Below are 21,970 nucleotides of genomic sequence, written 5' to 3'. Positions count from 1 at the left end.
TGTTAAAGTAAATGCAGCAACAAAATGTACAATTCACGCATTTAACTTTCGAGGCATGAAGCATGTGTTTATACTTTAAAAATGTATTGTGCTGTAAAGTGATATTGAAAAAAGCAACGTCCCCCAAAAATATTTTTATTAGCGCAGCTAAATAGCAATACTAAAAGCGTAAAGCCTAATGTTTGTAAAGCGCACAATGAGAATAAATAAAATTATTTCGAAGCGTCTATCTAGTTTCCTAAGCGCACGATGGAAAAGTCAACAAAAACAAACATAGTACATTTAAGTGGCAGTGATAGTATAAGGATAACCACCCCCCCCCCCATTCACCCACACTTGTTTTGGTCTAATTAATTTACAGCGAAGTGTCTCAATGTAAATAACATGTATACGACTTTCATGTAAAAAATAAAATGAAACATAATGTAGCATGAAAATATCTTTAAAGAGGCGAGAAAAGGAGATGGTGAATATATTGTAGTACAAAGCATGACTAAAAGCAATGGATGAAAAACATTTGAAGGCGCGCAGTAAAAAAACAAGTCTAGAAGGTAAAGTCTATTGTTGGTAAAGCACACGATAAAAAAGTACACATAGGGGTGACAGATGTAATGTAATTTCTGATGCGAACCGGACATGAGGTCATTCAAGATGACGGGAGAACGTTTAGCATACTAAAACACATTTTGTTAATGAAATAGAAACTGTTGCAACATTTTTAAATAACAGTGGCAAGATAATAAAAATTAGAAGTGTTACATTGTGGCAGCGAAAAGTTCTGTAACAGCGGATAATTGTTCGATCAATGGCAACAGTTGCAAGTGAAGCAAAACTATACTATGCAGAGGCAGCTTTACTAAGCTTGAAATGTACCGCAAATGATAGCAAAGTGGTCCATTAATTTCAATGGTAATAGTGGTGAAAGCAAAACCGCTAAGATTATGTACATGTTGCGCGCGTTACTTTTTTTTTAATGTTGTGCAATATATGTTGGTTAATCGGCATGGTTCTAAAAAAGTCGCAAAGTTTAAAAATAAAGGGCAGCAAGATAATAAACGCGCTCCTATAATTAACAAGCAAAACGGATCTGCAAAGTATTAACTTATAGAACAACTGCACTATAAATTTGCAAAAAAAGAATTTTATCAATGAGTTGCATGTTTACGAAAACGGTAATGCGAAAGCGTATTCCCATTGCAATGTAATAAGTTACTTACCTGTTTTGCAACAGAGATAGGTCAGCTCGCGATGTATACCAGATGACGTTCTTCCAAGAAATGTTTAGAATGGCTGCTCTTCTAGTTTAAGTACTGTAAAAGAGAAAAAAAGGGCAGTTACTTAAAATGAATAACAAAAGAAGGCAACACTTGGTGTTTACAAACAGCGTGTGTGTAAGATGTTGTTGTCTAGCCGTATGCTAATGTTTGGGTGGGGGGCTTCCTTGTAAGGATGAAAGGGATGTCTAGGCGGGAGTGTATTTAATTGTTAGTGAGGATGTGCGAATTACGTGAGAAGTGAATGTGAAAGCATGCATGTAACAGATAGTGGTGCAGTAAAAGGCAACGTGGCTCCAAGTTGTCTGCCTTTGCTACAAAGGCGCGTTTTAAGGAAACGAAACTCAAGTGTGCTGTAAAGCAAGAAATAAAAAATAAATAAAGCATGCATTTTAAATACAAGCAAGTTTATAAAATAAATAATTAGTCTTACCTTTAGGTGATTGTTGACTTCGTACTAACCTATATCTAAATCCGAGTCTTCAATATGCCAACACGACCGACATACCACCCTGAAAAGAAACAGAAAATTAGAATCATCAATCCAACAAAAGACCTGTGTAAGAAAACGAAAAAATGCATTAGATGAGAAACATAGACCAGATGGCTTACCTAAGACTCGCAAACAGCATCATACATACCACTGCATGGAGACTACACGGTCCGGGGTAAAGGAAAACAGGCCTAGTAAAACACGCTAACTTACCTTGACACGCCGCTACACGATCGCAAAACATCTAAACAAACAAAAGCGACACTAAACAATGACAGCAATTTAACAAACGGCGAAATAGATAAACAATAGTTGCACGATGATAACATTAATTTTAAACTGAGAACATATAAACATTATACAAAGATTGCAGTTATCATAATGTAGCTTCGTCACACCTACCGCTCATTCTGGAAACCAACAGAACATACTGACACCCGCGGATTCAATGAAAAACGTGCCCCGCCCTGCCATAGTCAAATAAGGAACTCCACACAAAATACGAATAACAGCACTTTCGTTAAAAACATCGGCGATCACCATTACTCTAAAAGATTCCCTATTTATGTAAAGAAACCTGATTGCTATCTAAAAAAAGAAAATTTAGAACTGGACTAAATATACAATAAAACACGAAAACATTCCCCCAAAAATGAATTACTAACCTTAATGTAGCTGCGTCATACCCTAGTAAAACACGCTGACTTACCTTCACACGCCGCTACACAATCAGAAACCATTCAAAGATACAAAACCAACATTAAGCAATAACATAAATTAAACGAAAGAACAAATACATAAACACTGTTAACAGTAATCCGCAAACTAAATACGTACAGAAATTTAAAAAAGATTGCACTTACCATAATTTAGCTGCGTCACGCCTACCGTTCATTCTGGAAAGCAAGAGAACATACGGACACCCGCAGATTCAATGAAAAACGTGCCCCGCCCTGACGTAGTCAAATTAAGGGAATTCCCACAAAACACGAATAACAGCACTTTTGTTAAAAAGTCATCAATTAGCATTATCCTAAAACATTACCAAGTTATCTAAATAAATCCCAAAAGTATTCCAAAATACAAATTTAAAACAGCCCAAAATATACCAGAAAACACAGTTTTCCATAAACAATAATTTTGAACTCTAAAAAACCACATACCAAATACCGAGAGGGCTCACCTTAAAGAAGCTACAGGGAGAATATTACAAAGTAATCGCGATCAAATAAAAAACAGCATAATACAGAAAAGCAAACTTATTCACAATGTTTACAAAATGCCTACACTAAATGGATACAAAAAGAGCACACTTACCTTAATGTAGCTGCGTCATACAACTTTACCGAACATAGCAATAGCCGCAGACCCAATTAAACATGTGCCCCGCCCTGCCGTAGTCAAATAAGGGGTTTCCCACAAAATACGAGTAACAGTACATTCGGCAAAAAAAAGTCTCAGCATTGCCCTATAACATTATCTATATAGCGAAATAAACTCAATTAGTATTACCAAAAAAATAACCAAAAGTGGATACAATATAGAATAAAACACACCGATTATCCTAAGAATTATTTATAAATGATAAAATACGTTCAAAACTATACCTATTGCACTTACCTTAAAGAAGCTACAGTGAGAATGTAACCTAAAGCAATTTCAATCCACCAAAAAGTAGCATAATACAGAAATTCAAAAATCACACTGCTCCTTAATGGAGCTGCATCACACCCTAGTAAAACACGCTGACTTACCTTCACACGCCGCTACACAATCAGAAAACATTTAAAGAAACAAAAGCAACATTAAGCAATAACATTAATTAAACGAAATGACAAATACATAAACAATAGATTCGTAAGACTAATAAAAAAACGCAAACTAAATACGTATAAAAATTAGAAAAAGATTGCACTTACCATAATGTAGCTGCGTCACGCCTACCGTTCTTTCTGGAAAGGAAGAGAACATATGGACACCCGCAGATTCAATAAAAAACGTGCCCGCCCTGACGTAGTCAAATTAGGGACTTCCCACAAAACACGAATAACAGCACTTTCGTAAAAAAAAATGGCTATTTGCATTACTCTAAAACATTAGCTATAGATCTAAATAAACTCAATTTCTATCACCAAAAAATAAAGTAAAAGCATGCGAAAATATAATATAAAACAAATACATAACAATACCTATTGAACTTACCTGAAAGAAGCTGCAGTGAGAATGTATCATAAAGCAATTCTACTCTACCAAACAAACATATTATACTAAGAATTATTAACAATAAAATAACCACATAAGAATAGCAATTGGACTTACCTTAAAGAAGATGTAGACGGAAATGTAGCATAAAGCAATATCAATCAAACATTTTTCCATACTACAGCAAATCCAACTATCACATTATTCCTTAATGTAGCTGCGTGACACCCTAGTAAAACAGGCTAACTTACCTTGACACGCTGCACGCAGACGACACAGGCAGGGGTAGACATGTAAAAAAAAAAAATGCATTAGGTGACAGACATAGACAAGATAACTTGCCTGAGACCCGCAACCACCAGCATACATACCGTGCAAAGCACTCCATGTACAACGCTACACGGAGACAACAAGGGCCAGGGTAGACCTGTAACTTACCTTGAGACGACGCTACACACAATAAGAAAACAGTACAAGAAACACAAACAGCATTGATCAATGACAGTCATTTACCAAAAGGCCAAATACATAAATAGATGCATAATGTTTACATTACAAAAATAATCAAAATTAACATAAAAATTAGACAAAGATTGCACTTACCTGATTGTAGCTGCGTCCCGCCTACCGTTACATCTGGAAACCAACAGAAAATACCGACAACAGCAGATTCAATGAAAAACGTGCCCCGCCCTGCCGTAGTCAAATAAGGAATTCCCCACAAAATACACATAACAGCACTTTCATCAAAAACCAAGTCTATTAGCATCACCCAAAAAGCATTAAATAAAGAATTAAATAAACTCTGCAAATTAAAGACTGTACAAAGTAATTGAAAAAAATCCAAAAATAAGATAAGAATTAATCAAAATCTTTAAAATAAATAAATAACAATAACTCTTAGACTTACCTTAAAGAAGCTTGTACGATGCTGCACGGAAACGGCACGGGCAGGGGAAGACCTGTAAAAAAAACAGAAAAAAAAGAGTTAGATGAGAAACAAAGAAAAGATGGCTTACCTAACACCCGCAAACAGCATCATACATACCGGGCAAAGCAGTCCATGCACGACGCTGCACGGGGACGGCACGGGCCGTGCCAAACCTGTAAAATAAACAGAAAAAATAGTTAGATGAGAAACAAAGAAAAGATGGCCTACCTAACACCCGCAAACAGCATCATACATACCGGGCAAAGCACTCCATGCACGATGCTGTACGGGGACGACACGAGCCGTGGCAAACCTGTAAAATAAACAGAAAAAAGCATTAGATGAGAGACCTAGACAAGATGGCTTACCTAAGACCCGCAAACAGCATTATACATACCCGGCAAAGCACTCCATGCACGACGCTGCACAGGGACGGCACGGGCCGGGGAAGCCCTGTAAAAAAAACAGAAAACAAGCCGGGGAAGACCTGTAAAAAAAACAGAAAAAAGATGGCAAAAAAAAAGCAAACAACAAATGCACATAAACAAAGATCGCTTACCTTAGAGCTTCGGAAATCGCTCTGCACATCCCAGCAACAGACACGAATAAACCCGAGAACGTCCATGAAGAAAAATAAAAATACAAACACGCCCACCAGTGTAAAAGGGACGGGCCTCAAAAAGAGAAAGAAGCGAAAAAACACGCCCCAGAATCCGAAAAAGACGGGGCTTGTTTGGAGAGACAAAGCTCTTCTCCAATGGCTGACCAGCATTTAAGAGGCCAGCCAATGGAGAAGAGAGGAGAAGAGGGGCGGGTTCAAGCCCCACTTCTGAAAATGTTAAATCTCGCGAGCGAGACTGCGCAAGCGCAGCCTTCGCTAGGCGAGACCTAAAAAGGAAGCCTAAGCGTTACTGATGAAGACATTTTTGGGCTAGCTTCCAATCACCTTAAGATGCATTGACTTTCTTTTGTTCCCTTTAGTACTATTTTGATTATCATGATCTGTTAGGTTTGGTTTCTTTGTGTTATGATTATCACGGTGTGTGCCCGTTGAACTACCAAGATGTAAAGCGCTCTTTTACCCTTATATGGTCTTGTTCGCGCAATACAAAACTCTTCAAATAAATATGCAGGGGGATCTCTGTCCCCTCTTTAGAATGTAGTTGGGTGCTACCTTCACATAGATCGAGCGGCTGATTCAGCCAGCCACTCCATATTTTACTGAATGTGCTGCCCCAGGTCAGCGCGAGTCTGTGGCTGCCCAAAAGGTGTTGCATTATTTATAATAGGATGCACTGTCTCATTTGTGCCCAGCACACCTATTTAACGGTGGGCTGGGACAGTGCACCCGGTCTATAATGGGCCCAGATGTTGTTTCTTGCTTAGACTATTGTCTATATCACACATTATGAAAGCAATGATCTTCAGCCCCCCAGAATCTGCCTTACCATCACTCCAGAGTTTACTTCATGCAGTTGCTCAACTTAGTACAGATTGGAGGTTCAAGCATATGTCAGCCTCATCCAAGACTTTACATATGCAGTGGCCCAGTTCCATTTACAATGGCCTGTACAACGTTACCTTAAAATTCAGAACAAAATGGAACAGAGATTTTTAAATAAAGCACGATGGCCCTCATATTCAAAGATTCAATTTAAGCAATCGTAACTTGCGACAAATAATGATTGGCAATGTGCAATTCCTTAAAGGGAATATACAAAATTAATTTGTTAGAAGCAGGTGCAATTTGCGCACCAATTTCTAACTAATCCATTTGTTTTTTGAGAACCGACCTATGTATTATTAGGTTGGTTCTCAAAATACTGATTCTTAGTGAGCCGCAAATTTGATCTACCACATTAATATGCATGAGGTAGGTTGTACATTTAGACCCACTATGATTGGCTACAATGACAGGCATGGTGGCCTGCTGGTGTCAGTATACCACCATGTCTGTTACTGCTTTAAAATAAAGCAATCTTTTTTTTTTTTTTTAAATGCAGTCCCTTTTCCTTAAAGCAAAAGTGGATGCGTTTAAAAAAGAAATATGACATTAACCTTTTTTATGAGCTGGCAGTGGTCTCACGGATCACGGCCTGCTCATAAAAATGTTTTTGTGAACATTAACAAAGGGGAAGGGGTCCCCCTGGGACCGCCTTCTCATTTGCCAATGGATTACCGCCTCCTTTGAGGAGGTGGTAAAATATTAATGTTGTGCGACTGGATTTCAGTTGCATAGCATTAATACATAGCTTAAAGATGTAGGGTCACATGTACGAAGGTTTTAGTTTCTGAATTCCTAATTGCGATTTCCGAATAGTGAATCACAAAAACTCGCTAACACCTATGTACGAATGTGTCCGTGAAACATTTCCTACTGGGATCACAATTGACCGACCTCATTAATATTCATTAAGTAGGTCGCAATTTGCAACCCATTGGGATTCGTTAAAAACACAGGGGTGGTGGTGCCCTGCTGGGGACAGCAGACCACCATGTTTGTGTTTGCTTTTAAATAAAGCAACACTTTTTTTTTTTGTATTCTTATTAAATGCAGCCCATTTTCCTTAAAGGAAAACAATAAGCTTTAAAAAAAAAAAAATTATGTTTCAGTTTCATTTTTTAAGAGTAGGACCGTAAAAATCATTTTTGAAAACATTCACAAAGGGGAAGGTTCCCCTGGGGACCCTCTCCTGTATGTGACTGGGTTACCACCTACTTGAAGTAGGCGGTAAAATGAGAATGTTTTGCGACATTATGGTCGCAAAACATTCGTACATGGCACTGCGAGTTGCTATTATGAAAGGACACCCTTAACATGCCCTTTTCTAATACAGAATCACAAAACCCAAATTGCGATTCGGGAGAATGTTACTGATCCTCTATCTGGGCTTTGTATATGGCAGAAAGTATTTTGCATTTGCAAACTGTCCGCTTCTAAGAATCAGCCCATTTGCGACCTTCAAAAATGTTTGCACATGTGGCCCGTTCTATCTGGAAAGGACACCCTTAACGTGCCCCTTCCAAAAACTGTAGTTGAATTTATTCCTAAACCCAATTAGCGATGCAGTAAGATTCTGCAACATATTACTAAATCGCTATTTGGGCTTGGTGAATAAAAAAACATGCAATTTTGCGGTCGGAAAGGCTATCATTTTCCGATTTGGAGCCTTACTGACCATAAAATGGTCTTGTACGTGAGGGCTGTAGTGAAACAAATTGTCTCTAAATGTAACACAATATTGAACGGTTCTTTTTAAGATGTTGAGGTTCTGACACATTATGAATGGAGTTCCTTGTTATAGGTGTATTGTGTCCCCCCCCCCCTGCTTTCTTAGGGACCACACAAGTGTAACTACCTTTAGCGCCTAAAGATAGTTCTCGTCCCTACGGAAAAAAGTTAGGTATGTGGCATCTCTTCCTATGGGTAATACCTACTATAGTGTGAGTGTGTCTGGATTCAGCTGGACCTGCCAGAGGAGCATGTTATAATGAAGATACGCTGTTTTAGACAGTTAGTCTGGTAGCCAAGGCATGTAGGTTGTGAGTTAGTTTATTTGCAAAAGGTGCAGCTTTGTTACAGGTTAGTATGTAAACGCACCACCAGGAGCAGCATCCTTGCTGCTCAGCCCATTCTCTCCCACGGCCATTACACAGACACAGACACAGACACAGACACAGACACAGACACACACAGACAGACAGACAGACAGACAGACAGACAGACACACACCCACACACCCACATACACACACCCACCCACCCACCCACCATCCCAAACCCCTAGAATTAGTGTACACACATAAAATGGTATTTTATAAATCATATTAATTCCAATGGCCACCATTATAATTAATAACTGAGGGATTATGAATGTTATCACTAAAAAAATATATATCTCAAACATATATGTCACACGTTCCTAGTAATTTAGCTTAAAACGTCGTATTTTCATTGTGACATCATATTATCATGTTATTTGTTGCCATGAACTGGAGGATTCTGAACTGAATGTTCTGATAGATAGCATTCACCCAGCTTTTGGTTTCTCGCTCTGCTCCTTCCTAGTAAGGGAGAGTGCATATGCTTTTCTATTAATAACATGTCTGTGGAGCTGGTGGTTACCTTGGAGCCCCACTGTTGCATATCAAGCCGAATACAATACTTTTATTTGAAGCATTCACACAATTTACTGTGCGTTACTTCAAGCCCTGTTAAGCAAACGTCTAGCCAGGCCACAAAAAGTGGAGCAAGAACTTCTCATCTAATGTAAAGTTCTTCTTTCAGGCTTCTGAGTATGCACATTCAATGCACAAACAAGAACCATGTTAAAATATCTACAAATGTGTAATATCAAAGACAGAAGACTATGATATGTCACACAGGGTCCCTCTGGCATCAGCCATTCAAAAGGCCCAGAAACTCAGTCTCTGACTGTTGGGGTTTTTGTGGTGATGCCAGTGGAATGTTTCTGAAGTAATGTCACCCAGAATGTTATGTGTCAGCACGAGTGATCTGTCACGTGTTGACAGTGCCAGTTACCGCCTGTGCCTCTTGTCAATTGGACGGCGCCCTGTACTTCCTGAATAAATACTTTAATAAAATCTCCAGGCTCTTGGCATAACTTCTATTGGAACGCTACATCTTTACAATGGTGACAGAGGATGGGTTGGTGACGAGCTGGACATTGTGGTGCTGTGAGTACTTTTTTTTTTGTAGGGCACCACTCATTTTGTTTTTTAAATGAGCCATTATCTTTGGAGTTAACATACTTGTTAACAGCCTGCTCTACCAGCTATTGGCTACCTCTTGCCATATTCTTGGTCTGCTTTACGGGAGCTTGTCTGGGAATCGCTGGCTGGTGAGGAAGTTCCCTCGTGCTGTGTAGCCAGTACCATTCCAGTGTATTATCTCAATCATCACTCACCTGGTTACGGAGGCAAGCCGGAGCGTTGTCCCCTGTGCACGATTCTATCTCAACAAGAAATGACCGGACTTGCACTCCTGTCCACGTGTGATCTTCGGGGGTTACTTGCCGTCAGCCGGATTTACTGACAATGATATGCTGAGTCTTCCGGACAGTGTTTCCTGCATTTCTTCATCCAAGGGGCTCCTCACAGCAACAAATTTGATCGGTGTGATGCAAAGTCTTCGGCAGGAACCATTTCCGGTTTTCGATTGAACATTTTGTTTCCCTGCTTAAACCAGTTCCCGAGAAACAACCATAGGACAAAATCGTTTACACAACAGTACAGAAGCTCTTCTTGAATTGTCAATATTCAACTTTCCCTTACCAAGAATTAAAGATTTGATATCCAAAGTAGGGTCTTCCAGTTGGTTTATGAAACTGGACATCAGAGCTGCCTATCATCAGGTGGAATTGGATGTTTAATCTCGCCATCTTACGGCCTTTGTGACTCCTGGTGGTGTCTTTCAGTTTTGCAGACTTTTGGATTAGCTTCGGTAGCAGCCGTTTTTCAAAGACTCATTACTGAAATGTTTACAAATAATCCTCAGGTAGTGGTCTTCCCAGATGATGTACTCATTTTTTCAAAAACTGAAGCAGAACATGACATTGCTCTTGATGAGGTTTTTAGCATCTTGGAGAAAAGAGGTGTGACTTTACGAAAAGATAAATGTACATTCAATGCAACGAAATAGAGTACCTAGAACACATCATCTCAGACTTTGGCATTAAACCTAGACCTGGGTTAGTCAAAAGTATTGTTGAGGCCCTGGCACCACAAAATAGGGAACAACTCATTTCATTTCTGGACATGTGTGGATTTTATGCCAAATTTATGAAGGACATTACCACGGCAACTGAATGCTTTATGGCACTGTTAAAGAAGGGAGTAGCATTGCTGTGGTCTGAGGAGTGTGAAAAGGTATTTCAAGCAATAAAAGACCACATAGTCAAAGCCTCAGCTTTGCAGTCCTTTGTGGAGGGTAGGAAGGCTGTTGTATCAGTGGATGCATGTGAATATGGCTTGGGGGCAGTACACTCACAATGTGAGCGTAAGAAAGAACACACCACAGGGTTGGCTTCAAGAACACTACGTCCTGTAGAACACAAATACTCTGTCATAGAAAAAGAGCTTTTGGCATGTGTGTGGAGTGTTGAGAAGTTCAAACAATATCTATGGGGCAGACCTTTTGTATTGAAGACGGATCTTCGACCCTTGGTCGACATCTTGTCTGGTAAAAAGGTGAAAAACACTACTGCTCGCTTAGAAAAGTTTTTTACCAAGCTCCTGGAATATACTTTCACAGTTGAATATATTCCAGGTGGTAAAAACTGTAGAGCAGATTGTCTGTTTAGGTTGCCCATTGTAGACACTGAGGAACAAGATTGGGAGATGGAAGTTGAAGATTGTTTTGCGGCCTGGATCAATCAAAACAATTTTTCTATTGGTGAAGAAGAGTGGATAACTGCGGTGGACAATGACATGATTCTAAAAGAAGTCACATCCTTTATTAGGAATGGTTGGCCCAAAGGGAAGAATCTGTCACCAGAATTACAAATGTATTGGAAAATGTCTGATGAATTGTCAGTTGTGAATGGTAAGGTAGATATTAGAGGAGACAAACTGGTTCCACCTGAATGCTTGTGACAGAAAATAGTCTCTGCAGTTCATGTGGGTCATTTAGGGTCTACCATTACAAAAAGAAAAATCAGGAGTGATTTTTGGTGGACAAGAATGGATACCGAGGTTGATGAGTTGGTGAAGGAGGGTGTGAGATGCAACTCTAGTGATAAAACATTGGTCATAGAGGGGGTGGTTGAGTCTTTTGTTTCTTTGACTGAAAGGGCCTGGCAGAAGTTAGGAATAGATTTTTTGGGACCGTTTCACATACTAACCTAGAGCATGAGATATTGCCTGGTTATAGTAGATCATCTGTCTAGGTGGGTTGAAGTGGAGCTTATCATCTTTCCGACTACCAAGAGTATGATCCATTGCCTGAATAAAATATTCCTCAGAGAAAGTTTTCTACAGGAGATTTTGACAGACACTGGAGTTCAATTTGTTTCGGAAGAAATAAATCAATTCTTACGTACTTGTGGAATTAGGCACATCAGGACCCCTCTCTATCACCCACAAAGCATAGCAAAGTAGAGCGATTTAACAAAGTGGTAGTGGAGTGTGTGCAAGCGGCTTACAGGAGTAATGCATGTGTTCTTCGTTGTGGTCATACCGCACAACACCACACAAAACCATCAGTCTGTTTGAGCTAATGAGGGGTAGGAAGGCTTCCACACAGATGTATCCATTTTGGATGGTCAAGGCTTTCCATGAGGGGTGCAATATGAAGCAAGTGTGGGAGTTAGCAAATAGAAAGTCAAATGATGTCAATAAAAAGGATTGTGATTCTATAACTTGCAGGGAGACACACAATTTGAAGATTGGGGATTGGGTTAGAGTTAATAATCCTACATTGGTAAGAAAAGGTCAGAAACCACAACAGGTATGTGAAATACCTAGCAATGCAGTGAAAGTGTCCAACAGGAATTGGTGGAGTACTTGTCGTGTAGCACGGGACCCTAGTGTGCACCTCGAGAGTAAACGGGTCTGGTGGTGAGTGTCAGGAAGTTTGTGCCTCCACAAATTACCATGTTAAAATGATAACAAACAGGAGAATCACAAGTGTTCGTGTCAGAAGTAGCAAGTTCTGTGATTATGTCACATCAAAACTAACATGTGAAAAGGAGTAGTGTTTAAAGTTTTATCTGTGCAAAATTGAATTACTGTAGTTACTAAATCTTCTTCTTTCCTGTTGAGACTCTTGGGAGATTGCGTTTACTTATAAATGTTCTGTTTTTCTTATGGGAAGTGTGTACAAGAATACTTTTGTCAAAAGGAGGGAAGTGTGGTGATGCCAGTGGAACGTTTCTGATGTGATGTCACCCACAATGGTATGTACCGGCACAAGCGATCTGCCTGTTGCGGGTTGACAGTGTCAGCCTGTGCCTCTTGTCAGTTGGACAAAATTGGGGTATTGCCGCCCAGACAATAGATCAAAATTCACTTAAATTGGATGGAACCAAAACATTGTTCCTCCTACTGTCTTTGATTTGACCTGCTGTTATTTCAGATTTTCATCTAGGTCATGCATCCCTGAGTGTCTCTCCTGTATTTTTTAAATGAATCACAGAAACGTTTTATAAATCATAACAATTTTTTTCTTTTGGTTTGTTATTTAGAAAAAATGATTTTTTTCCAAAGAAGACATACTATATATTTGTACACATAATGACTAGAGACAAAATTAATCAGAAGCATGGCTAACATAACACTTCATGAATACATGTGAGGGATTAATCTGAGAAAACACAACAAGTATGATGGGGTCTAAGGGAAAGTTTAATGACCTGCCTCAGTTCTAATCCCCTAATCCTATAGTTGGAAAACAAACGAAAGGAACCGGGGGTCTAGCAAAATCCTGCAATGTGAGCAGAAGTGTAGGTAGAAGGCTAATTAATCCCACATAGCAAAAGAGGGAGTAAGAAAAGAAGAAAGAGACATCCAAATGCAATCTGAAAGGACCTCAGAGCGAAGCTTGGATAACCATCAATTGTCTAAGTGATCAATCCTATCATCTGGTCATCCAATCCAGGATAAGATGCATCTCTTGATCATAGAGAGCATCTAATTTGGAGTGATTTCACTCAAAATGGCCCAAGATCGTCAAAGAATTGGAGCGAGGAGACCAACAATTGCAAAGTGATAGAACAATTGAGAAGAGTGCAGTGCTGAAAAAAAGGAAGATTAAAGTGGTGTATTAAAATAGAGTTGTGAGAAAACGCTACTAGTTTAATATGTATCTCACACTCTAAATAAAACAACAGTGCAAAAAGCAGTGTTCAACAAATAACTGCTATATAAGAAGGTCGACATGTTTCAGCCCAGTGGGAACCATTTCTCCCTGCGGCTTTCTTCAGGACCCTTGTTGTTAGATTTTCGCTACTGCAATAGTGTATAAACACAATGTATAGTGAAAAAAAGGAAAAGTGCTTGTCTCACTATCATCTGAAGGTGGGACTTTATACAACCTTCAGTAGATCCTCCGCTTCAAAAGGATGCAGTGAGCATCTGTCAAGAAAACATATGAACAACGTCTCAGTCTTCAAAATAGTACTCCCAAATGTGCATTTATACCAAACCTCATGTCAAAGGGTGCTTACCCGTAATGATCGAGGAACGGACCTCACCTCGCCTGGAACCTGGCTCAGGACTAGGAGGCCCCGCTCTGTGTTAAAGAAAAAAAGTAAACTAACAGAAACCAGAAAATGATCGGAAAAGACTGCATCTTTGGAGGGGTGCTAGTAAAAATTACTACTAGCAACTGTATACCAAGTGTGTATATACGTAAAATTCACATCTATGTAAGCCTAAGTGAAGAATCCCTAGTCCTGGAGCTGTGACAAATGACCGTGGAATGTGGAATAGCCAGGGTTAGTCAGTATAGAATGGCCGTGGCTTACTACTTAACCATTGTAATCAACGCCATGTTTGGAGAGGCAATGTGAAAACACCTAAGGCATATTCAAAATAGCAAGTGGTAATTGACCCATATTGTGAATCACTGCGGATGGAGAGGGGTTCTGTAAGGTGCAAGAGACGCAGTGGTAATGTCAATACATATCATTCGGAAACGCTATGGTTTAAAATACACACCAAAAGGATGGCACAGAGAGCCAAGAGATCTTTACCCCATTGGTAGTAATTCCCCCGTGATATGAATCACTGCGGATGGACAGAGGGGCGTAGTGGTAATGTCAAAGCATGTCATTCGGATGTCATTCGAGGGCGCTACAAGGTAAGCTGCCTCGAAAGTGACCGATATTCCTAGGAAAAAAGTGCTCACCTATCCGTCGTTGCCCCGTTGTGGCTACCGAGTCAGGAGAAAGGAGGTGACCGGAGCATCCTGCAAAAGGTGTTTATAAAGCTTAGAAACCTCGTCGATTTCAAACGCGAGCGCGTGAAATACGCGTCAGCGCCTGACCACTGGTGGATGATGGAAAAACGTCAGAGGACTACAAAATGACGTCAGTGCAATGACGTCTGTAGTTCATAGAACGTTTAGGCACTCTGCCTGGTATCGTCTCTGTGTAACTGTATACATCTCACTCGCTACGGAGGTAAAGACAATGTCAAAGCGCTGGAAACCTCATAAATGTCAACTGCAAAAACAAAAGAGGAAGCGTCAGCGCATGACCCCTAATGGATGGTAAAAACGTCAGAGGACTACAAGATGACGTCAGAAAAATGGCGTCTGTAGTTCATAAGGTATGTAGGTGCTCTGCCTAGCATCATGTATAGGTATCTGGGTGTCGTGCAACCTGTGACATTAGTGCAAGGTAGGAGGTTGTAAATCTGATGAAGACACCATGGTATCAAGACATTCCAAAGGCAGGAATAAGAGAGGTATAATCCAAAATGCCATTATAGCGTGAAGATGGATGTAAACAACGAATATTTCAGAGATCATTTAAAGGGCGGTCCACGGGATGTCATCATTGAGGCCCCTGACATCGCTTTGTAGTTTGAACGCCCATTTCTGTTCCTTGATAAATAGGTATTTAGCGATATCACTGATGTGGGACGGTATAATGAGCTTTTCAAGCACTGTCCAAGTGAAATCATCTGCCTTGTGATTGTATTCAATGAAATGTCTAGTTAATCTTGTAATCGATTTCTTGCATCTAAAGGAACACTTGTGTTCTAGCATGCGAGTCCTGACTTTGCGAGTTGTCATCCCTACATATTTACATTGACATGGACAAGTAAGTAGGTAAATGAGGTTGTCGCTGTTGCAGTTAGTGAACTTCTTTTGGATCCAAGGTCTGTTAGTACCTATATGGATGGAAGTAGTATGTGTAGTGTGTGGACAGATGGAACAATTGCCACATGGAAAGTGGCCTGTCACTGCGGGGAGATCCCATAAAGTGCCTACAGCTCTCTGGGGAATTGATTTTGGGCGTGTGTGTACTAGACGATCTCGTATGTTACCAGATCTCTTAAATGAAAACAGAGGAAGGGCCAGCGTACCATCACAAGAGTTCAAAATGCGCCAATGTTTACGGACACTCTTTTGTATCTCATTGGCCATGGTACTAAAAGTAGTGACAAAAGTCATCCGTTCAAGTGTTGGTTTCTCAAAGGCGGGTTCCAAAAGTGCTTGGCGATGGTTATTAGTAGCCCGCTTAAGTGAACGCTTAACCAATCTGCGAGGGTACTGTCTAGAAACCAATTGTTCCGTTAAAACATCAGCGTGTTTATTGAAGGTGTTGTCAGTGGAACAATTCCTACGGACTCGTAGGAACTGACCAAAAGGCAAGTTGTCCCTTAGTGATTTGGGGTGTTGACTATCATATCGTAATAAGGAATTACGTGCCATTGGTTTTCGGTAGAGTTCACTCTCTAGACCTGTGGGTGTGACAAAAATCGACAGGTCTAAGAAAGCTAACCTTTTGTCGTCAATTTCAACCGTGAAACTGAACTGAATTCCATCACTCCTGTTCATTTCATTATAGCATTGGCAAAACTTGCCATGAAGGACAATTTTTTTAGATTCGAAGATCAGATCTATTTGCAAGTCTCCGGTACCAGCATGGGCAGCATTTTTGCGCCGAGTCTGGCCAACCTCTATGTACATTCTTTTGAACAGCAGCACATCTTCAATTCCACTAATCCGTTTCTTTCATCTATCCGATTATAGAAACGCTATATAGATGATGTGTTGGTGGTGTGGCGAGGCGACCGGGAGTCTATCCATCACTTTCATCATTGGCTCAATACTAGAAATCAGTTCTTGAAATTCACGGTTGAAATTGACGACAAAAGGTTAGCTTTCTTAGACCTGTCGATTTTTGTCACACCCACAGGTCTAGAGAGTGAACTCTACCGAAAACCAATGGCACGTAATTCCTTATTATGATATGATAGTCATCACCCCAAATCACTAAGGGACAACTTGCCTTTTGGTCAGTTCCTACGAGTCCGTAGGAATTGTTCCACTGACAACACCTTCAATAAACACGCTGATGTTTTAACGGAACAATTGGTTTCTAGACAGTACCCTCGCAGATTGGTTAAGCGTTCACTTAAGCGGGTTACTAACAACCATCGCCAAGCACTTTTGGAACCCGCCTTTGAGAAACCAACACTTGAACGGATGACTTTTGTCACTACTTTTAGTACTATGGCCAATGAGATACAAAAGAGTGTCCGTAAACATTGGCGCATTTTGAACTCTTGTGATGGTACGCTGGCCCTTCCTCTGTTTTCATTTAAGAGATCTCGTAACATACGAGATCATCTAGTACACACATGCCCAAAATCAATTCCCCAGAGAGCTGTAGGCACTTTATGGGATCTCCCCGCAGTGACAGGCCACTTTCCATGTGGCAATTGTTCCATCTGTCCACACAATACACATACTACTTCCATCGATATAGGTACTAACAGACCTTGGATCCAAAAGAAGTTCACTAACTGCAACAGCGACAACCTCATTTACCTACTTACTTGTCCATGTCAATGTAAATATGTAGGGATGACAACTCGCAAAGTCAGGACTCGCATGCTGGAACACAAGAGTTCCTTTAGATGCAAGAAATCGATTACAAGATTAACTAGACATTTCATTGAAAACAATCACAAGGCAGATGATTTCACTTGGACAGTGTTTGAAAAGCCCATTATACCGTCCCACATCAGTGATATCTCTAAATACCTATTTATCAAGGAACAGAAATGGGTGTTCAAACTACAAAGCGATGTCAGGGGCCTCAATGATGACATCCCGTGGACCGCCCTTTAAATGATCTCTGAAATATTCGTTGTTTACATCCATCTTCACGCTATAATGGCATTTTGGATTATACCTCTCTTATTCCTGCCTTTGGAATGTCTTGATACCATGGTGTCTTCATCAGTTTTACAACCTCCTACCTTGCACTAATGTCACAGGTTGCACGACACCCAGATACCTATACATGATGCTAGGCAGAGCACCTACATACCTTATGAACTACAGAAGCCATTTTTCTGACGTCATCTTGTAGTCCTCTGACGTTTTTACCATCCATTAGGGGTCATGCGCTGACGCTTCCTCTTTTGTTTTTGCAGTTGACATTTATGAGGTTTCCAGCGCTTTGACATTGTCTTTACCTCCGTAGCGAGTGAGATGTATACAGTTACACAGAGACGATACCAGGCAGAGTGCCTAAACGTTCTATGAACTACAGACGTCATTGCACTGACGTCATTTTGTAGTCCTCTGACGTTTTTCCATCATCCACCAGTGGTCAGGCGCTGACACGTATTTCACGCGCTCGTGTTTGAAATCGACGAGGTTTCTAAGCTTTATAAACACCTTTTGCAGGATGCTCCGGTCACCTCCTTTCTCCTGACTCGGTAGCCACAACGGGGCAACGACGGATAGGTGAGCACTTTTTAGCTAGGAATATCGGTCACTTTCAAGGCAGCTTACCTTGTAGCGCCCTCGAATGACATCCGAATGACATGCTTTGACATTACCACTACGCCCCTCTGTCCATCCGCAGTGATTCATATCACGGGGGAATTACTACCAATGGGGTAAAGATCTCTTGGCTCTCTGTGCCATCCTTTTGGTGTGTATTTTAAACCATAGCGTTTCCGAATGATATGTATTGACATTACCACTGCGTCTCTTGCACCTTACAGAACCCCTCTCCATCCGCAGTGATTCACAATATGGGTCAATTACCACTTGCTATTTTGAATATGCCTTAGGTGTTTTCACATTGCCTCTCCAAACATGGCGTTGATTACAATGGTTAAGTAGTAAGCCACGGCCATTCTATACTGACTAACCCTGGCTATTCCACATTCCACGGTCATTTGTCACAGCTCCAGGACTAGGGAGTCTTCACTTAGGCTTACATAGATGTGAATTTTACGTATATACACACTTGGTATACAGTTGCTAGTAGTAATTTTTACTAGCACCCCTCCAAAGATGCATAGTCTTTTCCGATCATTTTCTGGTTTTGTTGGAAGGCGGACCCCGAGGAGTCGGTGAGACCACCAAGGGGGGCCCTCGCACTGCACGAAGTAGCCGAGCGCTGCCGAGAAGTCTCCTGAGAGATCCTTCTCCTATCACGTACTAGCACAGTAACACCACCACACCGGACTCAAGGAGGTTGTCTCAAGACAAGCAATTCTTTATCATCAATAAAAGGTTACGAGTTCAATATTTACACGAAGGGATCGAGGGATCCACCAAAAGTCTCAATGTCTCTTTGGAAGGGTAGGGGTAGCGGGACAGTCTTTGGCAGGAATGTGGTACGAGGGTACCTGGGGCCCAGTTCTTATCCTCAAGCTGGAGGACCTCCGATCTCGGAGGGGTCGAGCCGCGACGGCGTCAGCAGGGCTCTGGCGTACAGTTCGTGGAGAGCCGCGATTCAATCAGCAGGGCTCTCAAGATGGTTTCTGCTCAGCTCGAGCCGCGACGTCGTCAGCAGGGCTCCGAGGAAGGTCTCAGCGAGGTGGGGCCGCGACGGCGTCTGCAGGGCTCCGATGTTCCAGGTGGTTCAGGAAAGGTTCACAAGAGGGAGCCGCGACGCAGTCAGCAGGGCTCGTGATGGTTCCGACAAGAGTTCTTCTCCGTAGGGTCAGCCGCGATTCGATCAGCAGGGCTCTCGACTCCGGGATACAACTGCCGAGCTGTGGTGGGGTCGCCCCAGATATAGGTCTGGAGCCCTTTGATGTCCGGACCCTTGCGCCCAAGGGGGCGGAGTGGCCGGGTGGAGGTGGCCAGACGCCCAGCAGGAGAGGCGCCAGGCCCATGGGAGTTTGCAGGGCGATCACACCTCGAGAGGGGAGGACAGTTGGGGGTCCCAACGATACCGTCCTCCGCCGGGGGCGATGAATGGTTCCTGCGGCACCCCCTGGCCAGTCCGTGGTGCCTCGAGGTCGGGGCTTCGCTGGGGTCGAGGCCGGGTTGAGCGGGGTCGCGCCGGCTGGTGTACGGGGTGACGTAGATGCCAACAAGATGGCGGAGCCATGAGGAGCATGCGACCACGTGCAGTTCCAGGTGAAGGGCCTTGGAGCAGTTCAGACGGGTGGCCCGTGAAGGCCGGGGCGGGGAACGGCCACAGTCCAGGGGGGTTAAGGACCACGCCACGAGGCCGGGTCCAACAGGTTTCTGTTAGTTTACTTTTTTTCTTTAACACAGAGCGGGGCCTCCTAGTCCTGAGCCAGGTTCCAGGCGAGGTGAGGTCCGTTCCTCGATCATTACGGGTAAGCACCCTTTGACATGAGGCTTGGTATAAATGCACATTTGGGAGTACTATTTTGAAGACTGAGACGTTGTTCATATGTTTTCTTGACAGATGCTCACTGCATCCTTTTGAAGCGGAGGATCTACTGAAGGTTGTATAAAGTCCTACCTTCAGATGATAGTGAGACAAGCACTTTTCCTTTTTTTCACTATACATTGTGTTTATACACTATTGCAGTAGCGAAAATCTAACAACAAGGGTCCTGAAGAAAGCCGCAGGGAGAAATGGTTCCCACTGGGCTGAAACATGTCGACCTTCTTACATAGCAGTTATTTGTTGAACACTGCTTTTTGCACTGTTGTTTTATTTAGAGTGTGAGATACATATTAAACTAGTAGCGTTTTCTCACAACTCTATTTTAATACACCACTTTAATCTTCCTTTTTTTCAGCACTGCACTCTTCTCAATTGTTCTATCACTTTGCAATTGTCGGTCTCCTCGCTCCAATCCTTTGACGATCTTGGGCCATTTTGAGTGAAATCACTCCAAATTAGATGCTCTCTATGATCAAGAGATGCATCTTATCCTGGATTGGATGACCAGATGATAGGATTGATCACTTAGACAATTGATGGTTATCCAAGCTTCGCTCTGAGGTCCTTTCAGATTGCATTTGGATGTCTCTTTCTTCTTTTCTTACTCCCTCTTTTGCTATGTGGGATTAATTAGCCTTCTACCTACACTTCTGCTCACATTGCAGGATTTTGCTAGACCCCCGGTTCCGTTTGTTTGTTTTGCAGGGATTATTCCGAGACAAAACTAATAAGAAACATAACTAACATAACAATTCATCGATACATGTGAATGATTAATCTGAACAGACCGTTCATGGTTGACAGGAATAATACCACAAATGGATTATAGCTCATGAATAAATTTGTGAACATACAACAAAACATATGAAGTTGCCTGTCTAGTGTCCTGAAACGTGTTCTCATTGGGACCTATACCACTTGGGTCCTCTCTGTAAGTAGTGGAGCCCACTACTCTTTGGCCCTATAGGGGTCAGAGCAAACAACTATGTTGGGATGGGATCCCAGATTCTATCTTGCATGGTGCACTGATTCTATTCTCACAATGCGTCAATCTATGGTCGCTCTTGGCCCCAGTAGTGTTTGCGCGGACGCGTTTTGACCTTCTAAGATGGGCCTGTGGATAATTTCGGGGAAGGTCTTCTTCGGGGCAAATAGTTTTAGGGATACTGTTGAGATGTAAAAAAATTGCAATTACAATCTTACACATGTACTTGTATGCCACAGCCTTAAACCAATGTGGACTGAGTTTGAAAAAAAGCTTTGTGAGAGGACGTACCATTTTCCTACGTATATAGGCACTGCATGTCTTATTTAAATGGATCTCATGCTCCATGTGTGGGTCAGGTCAATGGATCCTGCTGAGAGGTTCACCCCTGCAACATGAGCAGAGCAGAATCTTTTAAGGAGGGTGAGGAATAGCTGGCTTTTTAATTGCATGTCGCTAAAGGGGAACAGGAAACCTACCTTAAGGTGTACGGTGATTGGGACCTTTCAATGCCTTTGGCCCTTGAGCCTGCAGAGGAGCAAAAAGGGGGTCTTGTCAGGCAGGAGTTGGAGGTAATTTGGGGAGTGAATGACTAAGTTGACCTTGGTATCTGCATTGTGCCCCTCTTGATGTGACAGGTATGTGTTAAAACCAAAGGAAATGATGGACGGAGTGTTGAACATTGCAAGCACTCACCCCCAGTCAACTGATCTGGGTT

The 21,970-nt window shown here is 41.7% G+C and overlaps 1 protein-coding gene across 1 annotated transcript in view; it reads right to left on the bottom strand.

Annotated features, from left to right (window-relative positions):
* LOC146871533 (uncharacterized) overlaps nt 1–1,282 on the bottom strand; it is an 80,203-nt gene extending 78,921 nt beyond the window's left edge. The window contains exon 1 of the mRNA XM_085651159.1: nt 1,218–1,282. The gene's annotated coding sequence lies outside the window, so the exon portion shown is untranslated. The remainder of the gene's footprint in view (nt 1–1,217) is intronic.
* Between the last annotated feature and the right edge of the window lie 20,688 nt (nt 1,283–21,970).

Source organism: Triturus cristatus, chromosome 1_1 (genome assembly GCF_964204655.1).
Source record: "Triturus cristatus chromosome 1_1, aTriCri1.1, whole genome shotgun sequence".
NCBI classification, from domain to species: Eukaryota; Metazoa; Chordata; class Amphibia; order Caudata; family Salamandridae; genus Triturus; species Triturus cristatus.
The sequence above is the reverse complement of the archived record's forward strand: the minus strand, read 5'-3'. Positions and strand labels throughout refer to the sequence as shown.